Source organism: Oryctolagus cuniculus, chromosome 1 (genome assembly GCF_051225735.1).
Source record: "Oryctolagus cuniculus isolate XC-2025 breed Fujian yellow rabbit chromosome 1, ASM5122573v1, whole genome shotgun sequence".
Lineage (NCBI taxonomy): Eukaryota > Metazoa > Chordata > Mammalia > Lagomorpha > Leporidae > Oryctolagus > Oryctolagus cuniculus.
This window is the reverse complement of record NC_142867.1, coordinates 68703531-68718008: the sequence shown is the minus strand read 5'-3', so window position 1 is coordinate 68718008 and position 14478 is coordinate 68703531.

The following is a 14478-nucleotide window of genomic DNA, read 5'->3' as shown; positions in this document are numbered from 1 at the left end:
GACTAGAACCGGTGTGCCGGCGCCACAGGCAGAGGATTAGCCTATTGAGCCGCAGCACCGGCCTGTTTGTTTGTTTGTTTTTTTATTTGACAGGTAGCATTATAGACAGTGAGAGAGAGAGAGAGAGAGAAAGGTCTTCCATCCATTGGTTCACTCCCCAAATGGCCACTACAGCCGGTGCTGCACCGATACGAAGCCAGGAGCCTGGTCTCCCATGCGGGTGCAGGCGCCTAAGCACTTGGGCCATCCTCCGCTGCCCTCCTGGGCCACAGCAGAGAGCTGGACTGGAAGAGGAGCAACCGGGACTAGAACCGGTGCCCATATGGGATGCCAGTGCCGCAGGTGGAGGATTAACCAACTGAGCCACGGTGCTGGCCCCGACCACAGGTGTCTTAAACACTAGGCTACATGCCTGCCCCTACATGAGCCCTATTATAAAATTGCATCATCTGCAAAAAGGGAAAATTTTAATTATTCCTTTCTAATTTGGATGACTTGTATTATTTTTTCCATGTAATTGCTTTGGCTAGGACTTCTAGTACTATGTTGAATAGAAGTAGTGAGAGTGGGCATCAATAACCTTCATTACATTGAAGTAATTTTCTTCTATTTTTTAGTTTGTTGAGAATTTTTACTCATGGTGTTGAATTTTGAATTTAGTCAAATACTTTTTCTGTATTGAGATAATTAGGTGATTTTTATCCTGTATTTTACTAATGTCTTGTATCACATTAGTTGATTTCCGGATGCTGAACCATCCTTGCATCCCAGGGATAAATACCACTCGATAATGGTGTACAGTCCTTTTTTATTTGTTTTAGAAAACTTTTTTTTTTACCCGGCGCCACGGCTCAATAGGCTAATCCTCCACCTAGCGGCACCGGCACACCGGGTTCTAGTCCCGGTCGGGGCGCCGGATTCTGTCCCGGTTGCCCCTCTTCCAGGCCAGCTCTCTGCTGTGGCCAGGAAGTGCAGTGGAGGATGGCCCAAGTACTTGGGCCCTGCACCCCATGGGAGACCAGGATAAGTACCTGGCTCCTGCCTTCGGATCAGCACGGTGCGCTGGCCGCAGCGTGCCGGCCTCGGCGGCTATTGGAGGGTGAACCAACGGCAAAGGAAGACCTTTCTCTCTGTGTCTCTCTCTCTCTCACTGTCCACTCTGCCTGTAAAAAAAAGAAAAAGAAAAAAAAGAAAACTTTTTTTTTTTTTTTGACAGGCAGGGTTAGGCAATGAGAGAGAGAGAGAGACAGAGAGAAAGGTCTTTCTTTTTCTGTTGGTTCACCCCCCCCAAGTGGCCGCTACGGCCTGTGTGTTGCGACTGGCTCGCTGTGCTGATCCGAAGCCAGGAGCCAGGTGCTTCCTCCTGGTCTCCCATGCGGGCGCAGGGCCCAAGGACCTGGGCCATCCTCCACTGCCTCCCCGGGCCACAGGAGAGAGCTGGACTGGAAGAGGAGCAACCGGGACAGAATCCGGCGCCCCAACCGGGACTAGAACCCGGGATGCCAGTGCCGCAGGCAGAGGATTAGCCTAGTGAGCCATGGCGTCGGCCAAGAAAACTTTTATTTAATAAATATAAATTTCAAAAGTACAACTTTTGGATTATAGCAGCTTTTCCCCCTATAATTCCCCTCCCACCCACAGACCATCCCATCTCCTACACCCTCTCCCATCTCATTCTTCATTAAGATTCATTTTTAATTATCTTTATATACAGGAGATCAATTTAGTATATACTAGGTAAAGATTTCAACAGACTGCACCCCCCCCCCACACAAAGTATAAAGTACTGTTTGAAGACTAGTTTTACTGTTAATTCACATAGTACAACACATTAAGGACACGGATCCTACATGGAGAGTAAGTGCACAGTGACTCCTGTTATTGATTTAACAATTGACAGTCTTATTTATGACGTCAGTAATCACCCAAGGCTCTTGTCATGAGCTGCCAAGGCTATGGAAGCCTTTTGAGTCCACAAACTCCAACCTTATTTAGACAAGGTCATAATCAAAGTGAAAGTTTTCTCCTCCCTTCAGAGAAAGGTACCTCCTTCTTTGATGGCCTGTTCTTTCCACTGGGATCTCACTCACAGAGATCTTTCATTTAGGTCATTTTTTGCCACAGTGTCATGGCTTTCCATGCCTGCAAAACTCTCATGGGCTTTTTATCCAGATCTGAATGCCTTAAGGGCTGATTCTGAGGCCAGAGTTCATATACAGTCCTTTAATAAGCTATTGGAGGGGCCGGTGCAGCCAGAACTCAGAGTGCTCTTAAGGGATGGTGGCGTCTCAGGCAGCAGCTTAACCAGTGGCACCCAATGCCAACCCTGGCCTTTCTGTTTCTATGACATTAATTTTGATGGCTCTTCTTTCATTTCTCATTTTATTTGAGTTTTCTTGAGTGAGAGAGACAAAGATAGAGAGACAGACAGACACGGGCAAGAGAGAACCCAGCACCTAAAGCCAAGGAACTCAATCTATGTTTCCCATGTGAGTCACAGGGACTCAAATACCTGAGCCACCACCTTCTACCTCCCAAGTTTTGCACTAGTAAGAAGTTGAAGTCAGTATTGGAGTTGGAACTCAAACCTGTATTCTCTGATGTAGAATGCAGGTGTCTTAACCACTAGGCCAAACCCCTGCCCCCACCCCCACCCCCCCCGCTTTTTTTTCTAAAGGATTGTTAGTTCTATCTTTTGAAAGAACCATTAGTTTCACTGTTTTTTTTTTTCTATTTTGTTTATTTCTGCTCTAATTTTTGTTATTTGCTTCCTTCTGCTAACTTTGGGCTTAGTTTTTTCATTTTTCTAGTTCTCTGATGTGTAAAGTTTAGTTGTTAAAGAACTTCCTTCTAGCATTGTGGTGCAGTAGGTTAAGTCTTCTGTAACAGGCATACTATATCAAATTGCTAGTTGGAGTCCCAGCTTTTCTGCTTCTGATCCAGCTTCCTGCTAATACACCTAGGTAGTCAGTGGATGATGGCCTAAGTGTTTGGGCCCCTGCTACCTGTCTGGGAGACCAGGATGGAGTTCATGGCTCCTGACTTCAGACTGGCCGAGACCTGGCTGTTGTAGCTATTTGAAGAATGAAACAGTGATTAGAAGATATGTTTTTCTTTCATTTTCCCTGAGTCTTGGACTTGGGTTGGACTTGGGTATCAAGCTGAGGCACTCATATGTAATGTGAGTGTTTTAACCAGTATCTTTAAAAAAAAAAAAAAAGATGTATTTATTTATTTGAAAATCAGAGTTTCACAGAGAGAGGAGAGGCAGAGAGAGAGAGAGGTCTTCCATCTGCTGGTTTACTCCTCAGTTGGCTGCAACGGCCAGAGCTGCGCCGATTCAAAGCCAGGAGCCAGGAGCTTCTTCCGGGTCTCCCATGAGGGTGCAGGGGTCCAAGGACTTGGGCCATCTTCTACTGCTTTCCCAGGCCATAGCAGAGAGCTGGATCGGAAGTGGAGCAGACAGGTCTTGAACCTGTGCCCATGTGGGATGCCGCAACTACACCACAGCTCTCGCCCCTTAACCAGTATTTTAACTGCTAGGTTGAACACCTGCCCTTCAACATGCATTTTGATTTAATAAAATCTTTAACACGTTAAGGAATATTGATCTAAAACCAACTGCCAATATTACACTTAGCAATAAATCATTAAATAAATCATATAAATCTTTTTTTTTTTTTTTTGACAGGCAGAGTGGACAGTGAGAGAGAGAGAGACAGAGAGAAAGGTCTTCCTTTGCCGTTGGTTCACCCTCCAATGGCCGCCATGGCCAGTGTGCTGCGGCCGGCACACCGCGCTTATCCGAAGGCAGGAGCCAGGTGCTTCTCCTGGTCTCCCATGGGGTGCAGGGCCCAAGTACTTGGGCCATCCTCCACTGCCTTCCCAGGCCACAGCAGAGAGCTGGCCTGGAAGAGGGGCAACCGGGACAGAATCCGGCGCCCCGACCAGGACTAGAACCCGGTGTGCCGGTGCCGCTAGGTGGAGGATTAGCCTGTTGAGCCACGGCGCCGGCCTTTGCCTTTCAAATAGATAAATAAATAGAATTTTTAAAATGTTGAAAGAGGATCTATCTACTATTAATATATAGTATATATAGGTAGATAGATACATACTCCACTAATCTTTTTAGTATCCTTAAGATGTAAGTATGCATGGATTTCATGTTTTTGCACAAAAATAAATCATTTTTGATTCCATTTTCCATGAACTCTCTGAAGAACCACCATATATTGTGGCTCTGTCTGTAATAATACAAGTAAAGAATTAGAAGCAGGGAAGGGATGGCAGGCATTGTGGTACAGCAGATGAAGCCACCATTTGGGGTGCCTACATCCCATATTGGAGTGCAAGTTCGTGTCCTGGCCACCCTGTTTCCGATCCAGCTTCCTGCTAATACATCCTGGGAGGCAGCAGATGATGGCTCAAGTGCTTGGACCCCTTCATGTGGAGACCTGGATTGGGTTTCAGGCTCCTAACTTTAGCTCAGCCCAGCCCTGGCTGTTGTGGGCATTTAAGGAGTGAGTTAGCAGATGGAAGATCTCTCTCTCTCTCTGCCTCTAAAGAAGATGGAAATAAATAAATAAATAAACATTATTATTATTATTATTATTTGACAGGCAGAGTGGACAGTGAGAGAGAGAGACAGAAAGAAAGGTCTTCCTTTTGCCGTTGGTTCACCCTCCACTGGCCGCCACGGCCGGCGCACTGCAGCTGGCGCACCGCGCTGATGCGAAGGCAGGAGCCAGGTGCTTCTCCTGGTCTCCCATGGGGTGCAGGGCCCAAGGACTTGGGCCATCCTCCATTGCACTCCCTGGCCACAGCAGAGAGCTGGCCTGGAAGAGGGGCAACCAGGACAGAATCTGGCGTCCCGACCGGGACTAGAACCCGGGGTGCCAGCGCCGCAAGGCCGAGGATTAGCCTAGTGAGCCGCGGCGCCGGCCTAAATAAACATTATTTAAAAAGAATTAGAAACAGGGATAGTGGCTAAGCTGTCAGTAGGGATATTTGCATCCCGTATCTGAGTGCCTGGGTTCAAGTCACAACTCTGCTCCTAATTCCAGTCTCCTTGTAATGCATACCCTGGGAAGCAGCAGGTGATGGCTCAAGTAGTTCTAGATTCCCATTTTGACTTTGCCCAGATATCAGATGTTGACAGGCATTTGGAGAGTCAGCCAGTGAATGAGAGCTTTCTTTGTCTCTCTGCCTCTCATATAAAATAAAGTTTTTTTTTTTTTAAATAATTAGAGGGGCCCGTGCTGTGGTGCAGTGGGTTAAGGCCCCAGCCTGTGGTGCTGGCATCCTGTAGGGGTGCTGGTTTGAGTCCTAGCTGCTGCTGCACTTCCAATCAAGCTCCCTGCTAATGCATCTGGGAGAGCAGCAAAAGTACTTGGGTCCCTGCACCCACACGGGAGACCCCGAAGAAGCTCCTGGCTCCTGACTTCAGATTGGCTCAGCTCTGGGCATTGCAGCCATTTGGAGAATGAACCAGTGGATGAAAGACCGACCTCTCTCTCTCTCTCTCTCTCTCTGTCTCTATCTCTCTCTGTAACTGTCTTTCAAATAAATAAAATAAATCTTACAAAAAAATTAGAGACAATGTGTCTGAACAGAAAACAAGAAGTTCATGGAAAATGTTCGTTATTTGTAGTTCTATTATTTCCATGAAGTTTCTGAAGTACTCTCTTACGTAGCCATTTCAAAACAAATAGAGGAATGCTTAGGAAACACATGTAAAATAATAATGCAACAATGGTATTTGGAGTTCAGAAAATGATACCTAAGAGAAGGCCTCGGAAGGAAGTTACTCTCTGATTTTCTCCTGCCCTCCTGTCTCTCACCCTTCATTCTTCCCTGAGGCAGGCCACAGAAACCAGAATTCCTCTTCCCCGAGGCAAGTCATAGAAGCAGTGATCTCTATTCCCCAAAGCCAGCCATAAAACCCAAGAATATTAATTTAACTTTCCCACCTTTCTGTGTTAAGAGTTGTCCATAGGGGCCAGTGCTGTGGCATACTAGGTTAATCCTCCACCTGTGGCGCCGGCATCCCATATGGGCGCCGGTTCTAGTCCTGGTTGCTCCTCTTCCAGTCCAGTTCTCTGCTGTGGCCTGGGAAAGCAGTAGAAGATGGCCCAAGTGCTTGCACCCCTGCACCCACGTAGGAGACCAGGAAGAAGCACCTGGCTCCTGGCTTCGGATCGGCATAGCTCTGGCCATTTGGGGAGTGAACCAACAGAAGAAAGACATTTCTCTCTGTCTCTCTCTCTCTCTCTCTCGCTGTCTGTAACTCTACCTTTCAAATAAATAAATAAAAAATCTTAAAAAAAAATAAAAGAGTTGGCCGGCGCCGCGGCTCACTAGGCTAATCATCCGCCTTGCGGCGCCAACACACCGGGTTCTAGTCCCGGTCGGGTCACCGGATTCTGTCCTGATTGCCCCTCTTCCAGGCCAGCTCTCTGCTGTGGCCAGGAAGTGCAGTGGAGGATGGCCCAAGTACTTGGGCCCTGCACCCCATGGGAGACCAGGATAAGTACCTGGCTCCTGCCATCTGATCAGCGCGGTGCGCCGGCCGCAGCGCGCTGGCTGTGGCGGCCATTGGAGGGTGAACCAATGGCAAAGGAAGATCTGTCTCTCTCTCTCTCACTGTCCACTCTGCCTGTCAAAAAAAAAAAAAAAAAAAAAAAAAAAAAAAGAGTTGTCCATAAAGAAATGCTCTGGCCTCTGGCCTACCTTGTTTGACTGCAGGTCCTAAGACCTACATCTTAGAAGGATCCTGCACAGCTGGTACCTGGAAGGAAAGAATGGGGCACAGAGAGGCCAAGAAGAATCTGAACAGACAGGCCTTGCTGGCTTCCCCCTCAGTTAGATCACACCCTTTTTTGTCTAATCACAACTCTTCATACCTCATTGAAACTAAGCTCAAAAAGAATAGTTCACCATGGGTTTTGGGGTCTTCATTCTGATGGTTTCTTAAGTCTTAAAAAACTATGATCAAGCAGCTGGCACTGTGGCATAGCGGGTTAAAGCCCTGGCCTGAAGAGCCGGCATCCCATATGGGTGCCGGTTCAAGACCTGTCTGCTCCACTTCCCATCCAGCTCTCTGCTATGGCCTGGGAAAGCAGTGGAAGATAGCCCAAGTCTTGGGCCCCTGCATCCGCGTGGGAGACCTGGAAGAAGCTCCTGGCTCCTGGCTTCAGATCGGTGCAGCTGCATCCCTGTTGCTGCCAAATGGGGAGTGAACCATCGGATGGAAGACCTCTCTATCTCTCTCAGCCTCTCCTCTCTCTGTGTAACTCTGACTTTCAAATAAAATAAAATATATCTTTAAAAAAGAAAACTATGATCAAATACATTTGTTATGCTTTTCTCATTAACCTGTTTTTTTTTTTTTTAAGATTTATTTATGTATTTGAAGGTCAGAATTACACACAGAGAGAAGGAGGGGCAGAGAGAGAGCTCTTTCATCCTCTGGTTCACTCCCCAGTTGGCTGCAACAGCTGGAGCTGTGCCAATCCAAAGCCAGGAGCCAGGTGCTTCTTCCTGGTCTCCCATGCGGGTGCAGGGACCCAAGGTTTTGGGCCAACTTTTGCTTTCCCAGGCCATAGGAGAGAGCTGGATTGGAAGTGGAGCAGCCGGGAATTGAATTGGTGCCCGTATGGGATGCCAGCACTGCAGATGGCAGCTTTACCTGCTATGCCACAGTGCCGACCCCAACCTGTTTTTTTTGTTTTTTAATTGTTTACTTTTTTATTTTCATTTACTTGAAAGGCAGAGCAAGAGTGAGAGCTTCCACCTACTGGTTTACTCCCTAAATGCCTGCAACAGCCAGAGCTAGACCAGGCTGAAGCAAGGAGCCCAGAAGTCCATCCCTGTCTCCCACATGGGTGGCAGGGACCCAAGCACTCAGGTGTATGAACAGGAAACTGTATTGGAAGCAGAGCAGCTGGGACGTCCTCAAACTGTCACTCATATATGGGATGCTGGCATCACAAGCGGCAGCTGAACACATTGCGCCACAGCGTCGGCCCCTAACCTGTCTTTAAAAAACGATTTTTTAGGCCGGTGCCATGGCTCACTTGGCTAATCCTCCGCCTGTGGCGCCTGCACACCGGGTTCTAGTCCCGGTTGGGGCGCCGGTTTCTGTCCCAGTTGCTCCTCTTCCAGTCCAGCTCTCTGCTGTGGCCCAGGAAGGCAGTAGAGGATGGCCCAAGTGCTTGGGCCCTGCACCCGCATAGGAGACCAGGAGGAAGCATCTGGCTCCTGGCTTTGGATCGGCGCAGCGCGCCGGCCATAACACCATTTGGGGGGGTGAACCAATGGAAGGAAGACCTTTCTCTCTCTCTCTCTCTCTCTCTCTCTAACTCTGCCTGTCAAAAAATTTTTTTAAAAAAACTTATTTATTCAAAATTTAGAGAGACAGACTGATAGGCAGAGAGAACTCCTGTCTGCTTGTTCACTCCATAAATGTGCACGACATCCAGGGCTGGGCAAGAGCCAGAAGCCAGGAACTAATCCAGGTCTCCTACGTGGGTGGCAGGGACCCAGCTACTTGAACTATAAGCTGTTGTTTTGCAGGATTTGCATTGGCAGGAAACGAGGCTCAGGAGTTAGGGTTATAACCAGGAACTGAACCCAGGTACTCCAGTATGGAGCCAGGACATCTTAACAGGAGGCCAAACATCAGCTCCTAATCTGTCTTGTTACAGGAGTGTCAGCCATGACCTGTTAAGATGATCAGGAAAATGATCACCCCCTTTTTATTCCCCTAAAGTGGAAATGCAGCCAGTAGGAGGCAAAAGTTGATAGTTTAGCAACCTGGCACTAGGGTTCTGATAGGAAGAGAGTGTTTTGATATAGCAGAATAATTTCGTATCTCTGCTGTTTGGAGCAAAATGAAAAGAGTTTGCCTTGTCGAAAGGATTGCCTTGTCCAAAAGGAAATGGGAATTGAGAATGAGAACTTGGGAGCTGACAGCTGGAGGAGGTTGAGTCTGAAGTTGAGAAAATGGAAAGAATGGAGGGAGAGAGGCTGGGTGGCTAGAGGAAGGATGACAGAGGAGAATTTTCAGTGACTGATGGAGCTTTTTTTTTTTTTTTTAAACTGATGGAGTTTTAAAAAAACTGAACACTAATACTCAGTTTCAAATTGTTCTCCAAGTTGTGCCTCAATTTCGGCTAGTCTCTCTTGCCCTACTAAAAGTTTTCTAAAAAGTTTGCTCAACGTATAATCTTGCTCAGGGCATACTTTAGGGGAAAGAAACAGTTAAGGAAGGGTCCAACAGGGTGATATAGTATAAAAAAAGGGACAAGGTGCCAGAGGTAAAATGAGGGGTGGAGATCAAGACAAAAATATCAGAGCTGGACATGCCCGGAAGAAACATACAGCCCACCCCAAAATACAGGACCCTTCAGCGATATTGTTAGGGACGAAGGATTCATGCCATTCATCGCGTAAGGATTTGAGCCAGATTCTTTCGTATCTCAGAGGTTAGGGAAACTCCAGAAGGTTGTGGGACTTTGTAAATGATGGGGGAGGAAGGTGTTGGAGGGAAACAGAGAAAATTATTTAACCTTTTAAATTTGTTTTTGTTTATTCGAAAGGCAGAGAGAGACAGAGACAGACACACACACACACACAGATTTTCTATCCACTGATTCATTCCCCACTTGCCTGCAGTGGCTGGGGCTGGGACAGGCCAAAGCTAGGAGCCAGAAACTTAGAGTCTCCCATGTGGGTGGCAGAGACCCAAGTTTTAAACGATCACCTACTGCCTCCCAGGGTACATATTAGCAGAAAGCTGGAACCAAGAGTGGAGCTGGGACTTGAACCCCAACACTCTAATGTGGAGTGTGAACTTCTCAAGCATCACATTAACCACTGAGCCAAACACCCATCCCTGAAAATTGTTTGGAAGAATATAGAGGAGCTAGTATTATGGCGTAGTGTTTTAAGCCATGGCCTGCAAAGCTGGTAACCTGTATGGATATGGGTTTGTGTCCTGGCTGGCTGCTCCACTTCTGACCTAGCTCCCTGCTAATGGCCTGGGAAAGCAGCAGATGATGGCAAGCACAAGCAGTTGGGTCCCTGCCACCCACATGGGGACCTGGAAGAAGCTCCTGGCTCTTGAGGCCATCTGGGGAGTGAACCAGCATATGAAAGATCTCTCTCCCTGCAACTCTTTCAAAAATAAATGAATGAATCTTTAAAAAAAAAGAGATTATATGTAGCTTGCAAAATTTACTCATAATGCTAAGATCATAGCCATATTTTCCTCTTTTTGTTCATCTGTATTTTGAATCTTATGTAATGAACATCTATTACTTGTAGAATTTTTTTTTTTTTTTTTTTTTTTGACAGGCAGAGTGGACAGTGAGAGAGACAGAGAGAGAAAGGTCTTCCTTTGCCGTTGGTTCACCCTCCAATGGCCGCCGCTGCAGCCGGCGCACCGCGCTGATCCTGGCAGGAGCCAGGAGCCAGGTGCTTTTCCTGGTCTCCCATGGGGTGCAGGGCCCAAGCACCTGGGCCATCCTCCACTGCACTCCCTGGCCATAGCAGAGAGCTGGCCTGGAAGAGGGGCAACCGGGACAGAATCCGGCGCCCCAACCGGGACTAGAACCCGGTGTGCCGGCGCCGCAAGGTGGAGGATTAGCCTATTGAGCCACGGCGCCGGCTTACTTGTAGAATTTATTTAAATTTTTTTAATGTATTTGAGAGGCAGAAAGACAAAGAAGGTCCATTCACTGCCTCTCTCCCCAAATGCTCACAGCAGCTGTGACTGGGCCGGGGCTTGAGCCAGGAACTGGGAATAGAGTTCCAGTCTCCCATAAGAGTGGCAGGAATCCAGTTATTTGAGTCATCAGCTGCTGCATTTTAGTGTGTGCATTAACAAGAAGGTGGAGTCAGGAGGAAGAGCCAGAGCCATAGGCACTCCACTGTGGGATGTGAGAATCTTAACAGCTAGGCTAAATATGTACTTCTTGTATAATTTTATTTTTTAATGTATGTATTTATAGGGTTCTATGTGATGTTTTAGTGCTTGGATATATTGTACAATATCCAATCAAGGTAAATATATTTATGTCTTCAAAAAAATTTTTTTTGACAGGCAGAGTGGACAGTAAGAGAAAGAAACAGAGAGAAAGGTCTTTCTTTGCCGTTGGTTCACCCTCCAATGGCCGCCGTGGCCGGTGCGCTGCAGCTGGCACACCGCACTGATCCGAAGCCAGGAGCCAGGTGCTTCTCCTGGTCTCCCATGCGGGTGCAGGGCCCAAGGACTTGAGCCATCCTCCACTGCCCTCCCTGGCCACAGCATAGAGCTGGACTGGAAGAGGGGCAACCGGGACAGAATCCGGCACCCCGACTGGGACTAGAACCCGGTGTGCAGGCGCTGCAGGCGGAGGATTAGCCTATTGAGCCGCGACGCCAGCCAATGTCTTCAAATATTTAACATTTCTTTATGTTGAAACCCAAAATCTTATCTTCTAGTTTTTTTTTTAACAGAAAAATGCCCAATATGTTATCTGTAGTCACCCTACTTTGCAACAGAGCCCCAGAACTTACTACTATCTAGCTATAACTTAATGCCTGTTATTTAACCTTTCTTCATTCTTTTCTCCTCCACTTCCCTCCCCAGCCTCTAGTAATCACCATTACTTTTTTCCAAGATTTATTTATTGGGGCTGACACTATGGCGTAGTAGGCTAAGCCTCTGCCCGTGATGCTGGCATCCCATATGGGCACTGGTTCGTGGCCCGAGTGCTCCTCTGATCAAACTTTCTGCTAGTGGCCTGGGGAAGCAGTGGAAGATTGTATTAAGCAGGTACTTCATTCTCTTTTTTCTTTTTTTTAATTTTTTTTATTTATTTATTTTTTTATTTTTTGACAGGCAGAGTGGACAGTGAGAGAGAGAGACAGAGAGAAAGGTCTTCCTTTTGCCGTTGGTTCACCCTCCAATGGCCGCCGCGGCCGGTGCGCTGTGGCCGGCGCACCGCGCTGATCCGATGGCAGGATCCAGGTGCTTCTCCTGGTCTCCCATGGGGTGCAGGGCCCAAGCACCTGGGCCATCCTCCACTGCACTCCCGGGCCACAGCAGAGAGCTGGCCTGGAAGAGGGGCAACCGGGACAGAATCCGGCGCCCCGACCGGGACTAGAACCCCGTGTGCCGGCGCCGCTAGGCGGAGGATTAGCCTAGTGAGCCGCGGCGCCGGCCTCATTCTCTTTTTTAAGTTTAATTCATGAATGTATTTTTTTAAAGATTTACTTATTTATTTATTTGAAAGTCAGAGTTACCCAGAGACAGAAGAGGCAGAGAGAGGGAGAGAGAGTTCTTCCATCTGATGGTTCACTCCCCAATTGGCCGCAATGGCCGGAGCTGTGCCGATCTGAAGCCAGGAGCCAGGAGCTTCTTCTGGGTCTCCCATGTGGGTGCACAGGCCCAAGGACTTGGGCCATCCTCCGCTGCACTCCCTGGCCACAGCAGAGAGCTGGCCTGGAAGAGGGGCAACCGGGACAGAATCTGGCGCCCCAACTGGGACTAGAACCGGATGTGCCGGCGCCACAAGGCAGAAGATTAGCCTAGTGAGCCGCGGCGCCTGCCAACATGAATGTATTTTTAAAGAGATTTATTTATTTATTTGAAAGGCAGAGTTACAGACATAGAGAGGGAGAGACAGAGAAAGGTCTTCCATCTACTGGTTCACTGCCCAAATGGCCACAACAGTCGGAGATGGGCCGATCTGAAGCCAGGAGCCAGGAGCTTTTTCCAGGTCTCCCACACAGGGCAGGGGCCCAAGGACTTGGACCATCTTTTGCTGCTTTCCCAGGCACATTAGCAGAGAGCTGGATTGGAAGAGGAGCAGCCAGGACTCCAACTGGCGCCCATATGGGATGCTGGCACTGCAGGTGGCAGCTTTACCCACTATAATGGCCCCAATTGTACACTTTTAAATGGTTAATTTTATACATGTGAATTTCACCTCATAGTAGAAAAGAAAAAATGGACTGAAGGAAAAAATAAGATAAGCCAGACTCTGTCCCTCTTCTGCTTAAGGTCCCTTGGGGACATCCTAACTCTTCAGCTTGGCAGCAAGGCTCCTCAGGATCTGGCCCTGCTGTGGCTCTCTCACAGCCACACCTTCCTGTAAACCTTACTCCCCCGCCATACATGCAGTGCCCTGACGGGGCCTATTCTTTCCTGCCTCTGCGCCTTCGTGTGGATTTTCTGTTTTTTGGAATGCCCTCCCTTTGGTTACTTTCCATTCATGCTTCAGAACTCAGTTAGACGTGTCCCTTCCTTGAGAAGCTTTTCCTGATTGGTAGCCAGGGGGTGCCTCTTTCCTATACCCCAGGAACCTTCTGGACAGGTCTCTGTGATCTAAAGTAGGCGACTGTGAACTCCTGGAGGACAGGAGCCAGGCCTTGCCTCTGTTTAGCTTCAGAATCTGGCCCAGAACAGAAGCTACAAAGAATGTGGATGGAGTAAGAACAGACTCAAGTCCCTCAAATTAGCACCCTTTTCTAATGTAAAAAGGCATGGAACTAAAAGACTCAAAGATGTTTAAATGACTTATGACTTATTGTGGGATTTATCAAGCTATTGGCAATATCTTTTCTATCTCCCACTTCTTCCTTTTTATGGATTATTTAGGAATTGAAGCATGGATAAAAATTCCAAATAGCATATTAATAAAAATGTCAATTTAAGTAGCAAAATGATCCATATGGGGCTTATAAGTAACAGAATACTGACAGAAAAACCAGGCTAAAAATTCAAATATTTATGGGAAAAAATGACATGCATAAAAAATATTTTTTATACCTAACCTCAGATCTATCTTGGAGTGGTGTTGAAAAATACTTAAGTCTTGTAGGATTAACAATGAACCTAATCCCTAAAGAAATAATGGATCTAAGGCAAAAATCATTAGTGGCTGCTAAAATGAGTAGGTGGAAAGTTGATAAGATTGATAAGAAACTTTAAAATGGGAGGATTAAGCTGACAGCCCTTGAGCCCACTATATAATACTTAGCATTATTAAAAATGGGCCAGGCAGACATTAATTGCCAACTGAGATGATGTAGTCAGAAGCCCACAACACCACTTAAAAAATGCTCTTGCCAGCATAATTGAACCTGAACTTAACAATTTTCTAACCACTGGTTTTTGAAAATATGAACAGAGAAGTGTACTAAATGGCACCATCAGTACATAAAATATCAAATCAGGAAGATGGGAAATTCTGTAAGATAAATGAGTCGATTTCTCCAATTAATAAATTATATGAAGCCAAAGGGAGGGGCAGTTGTGGTACAGGGGGTCAAGCCTCTACTTGGGAGGCCTGCATTCTGTATTGCAGTGCCTGGTTGAGTCCCAGTTGTGTTTCCAGTCCAGCCTCTTGCCAGTGCACACCTGGGAGCAGCAGATGATGGCTCAAGGACTTGGGAGACCTGGATGGAGATCCTGGCCCCTCGCTTTAGCCT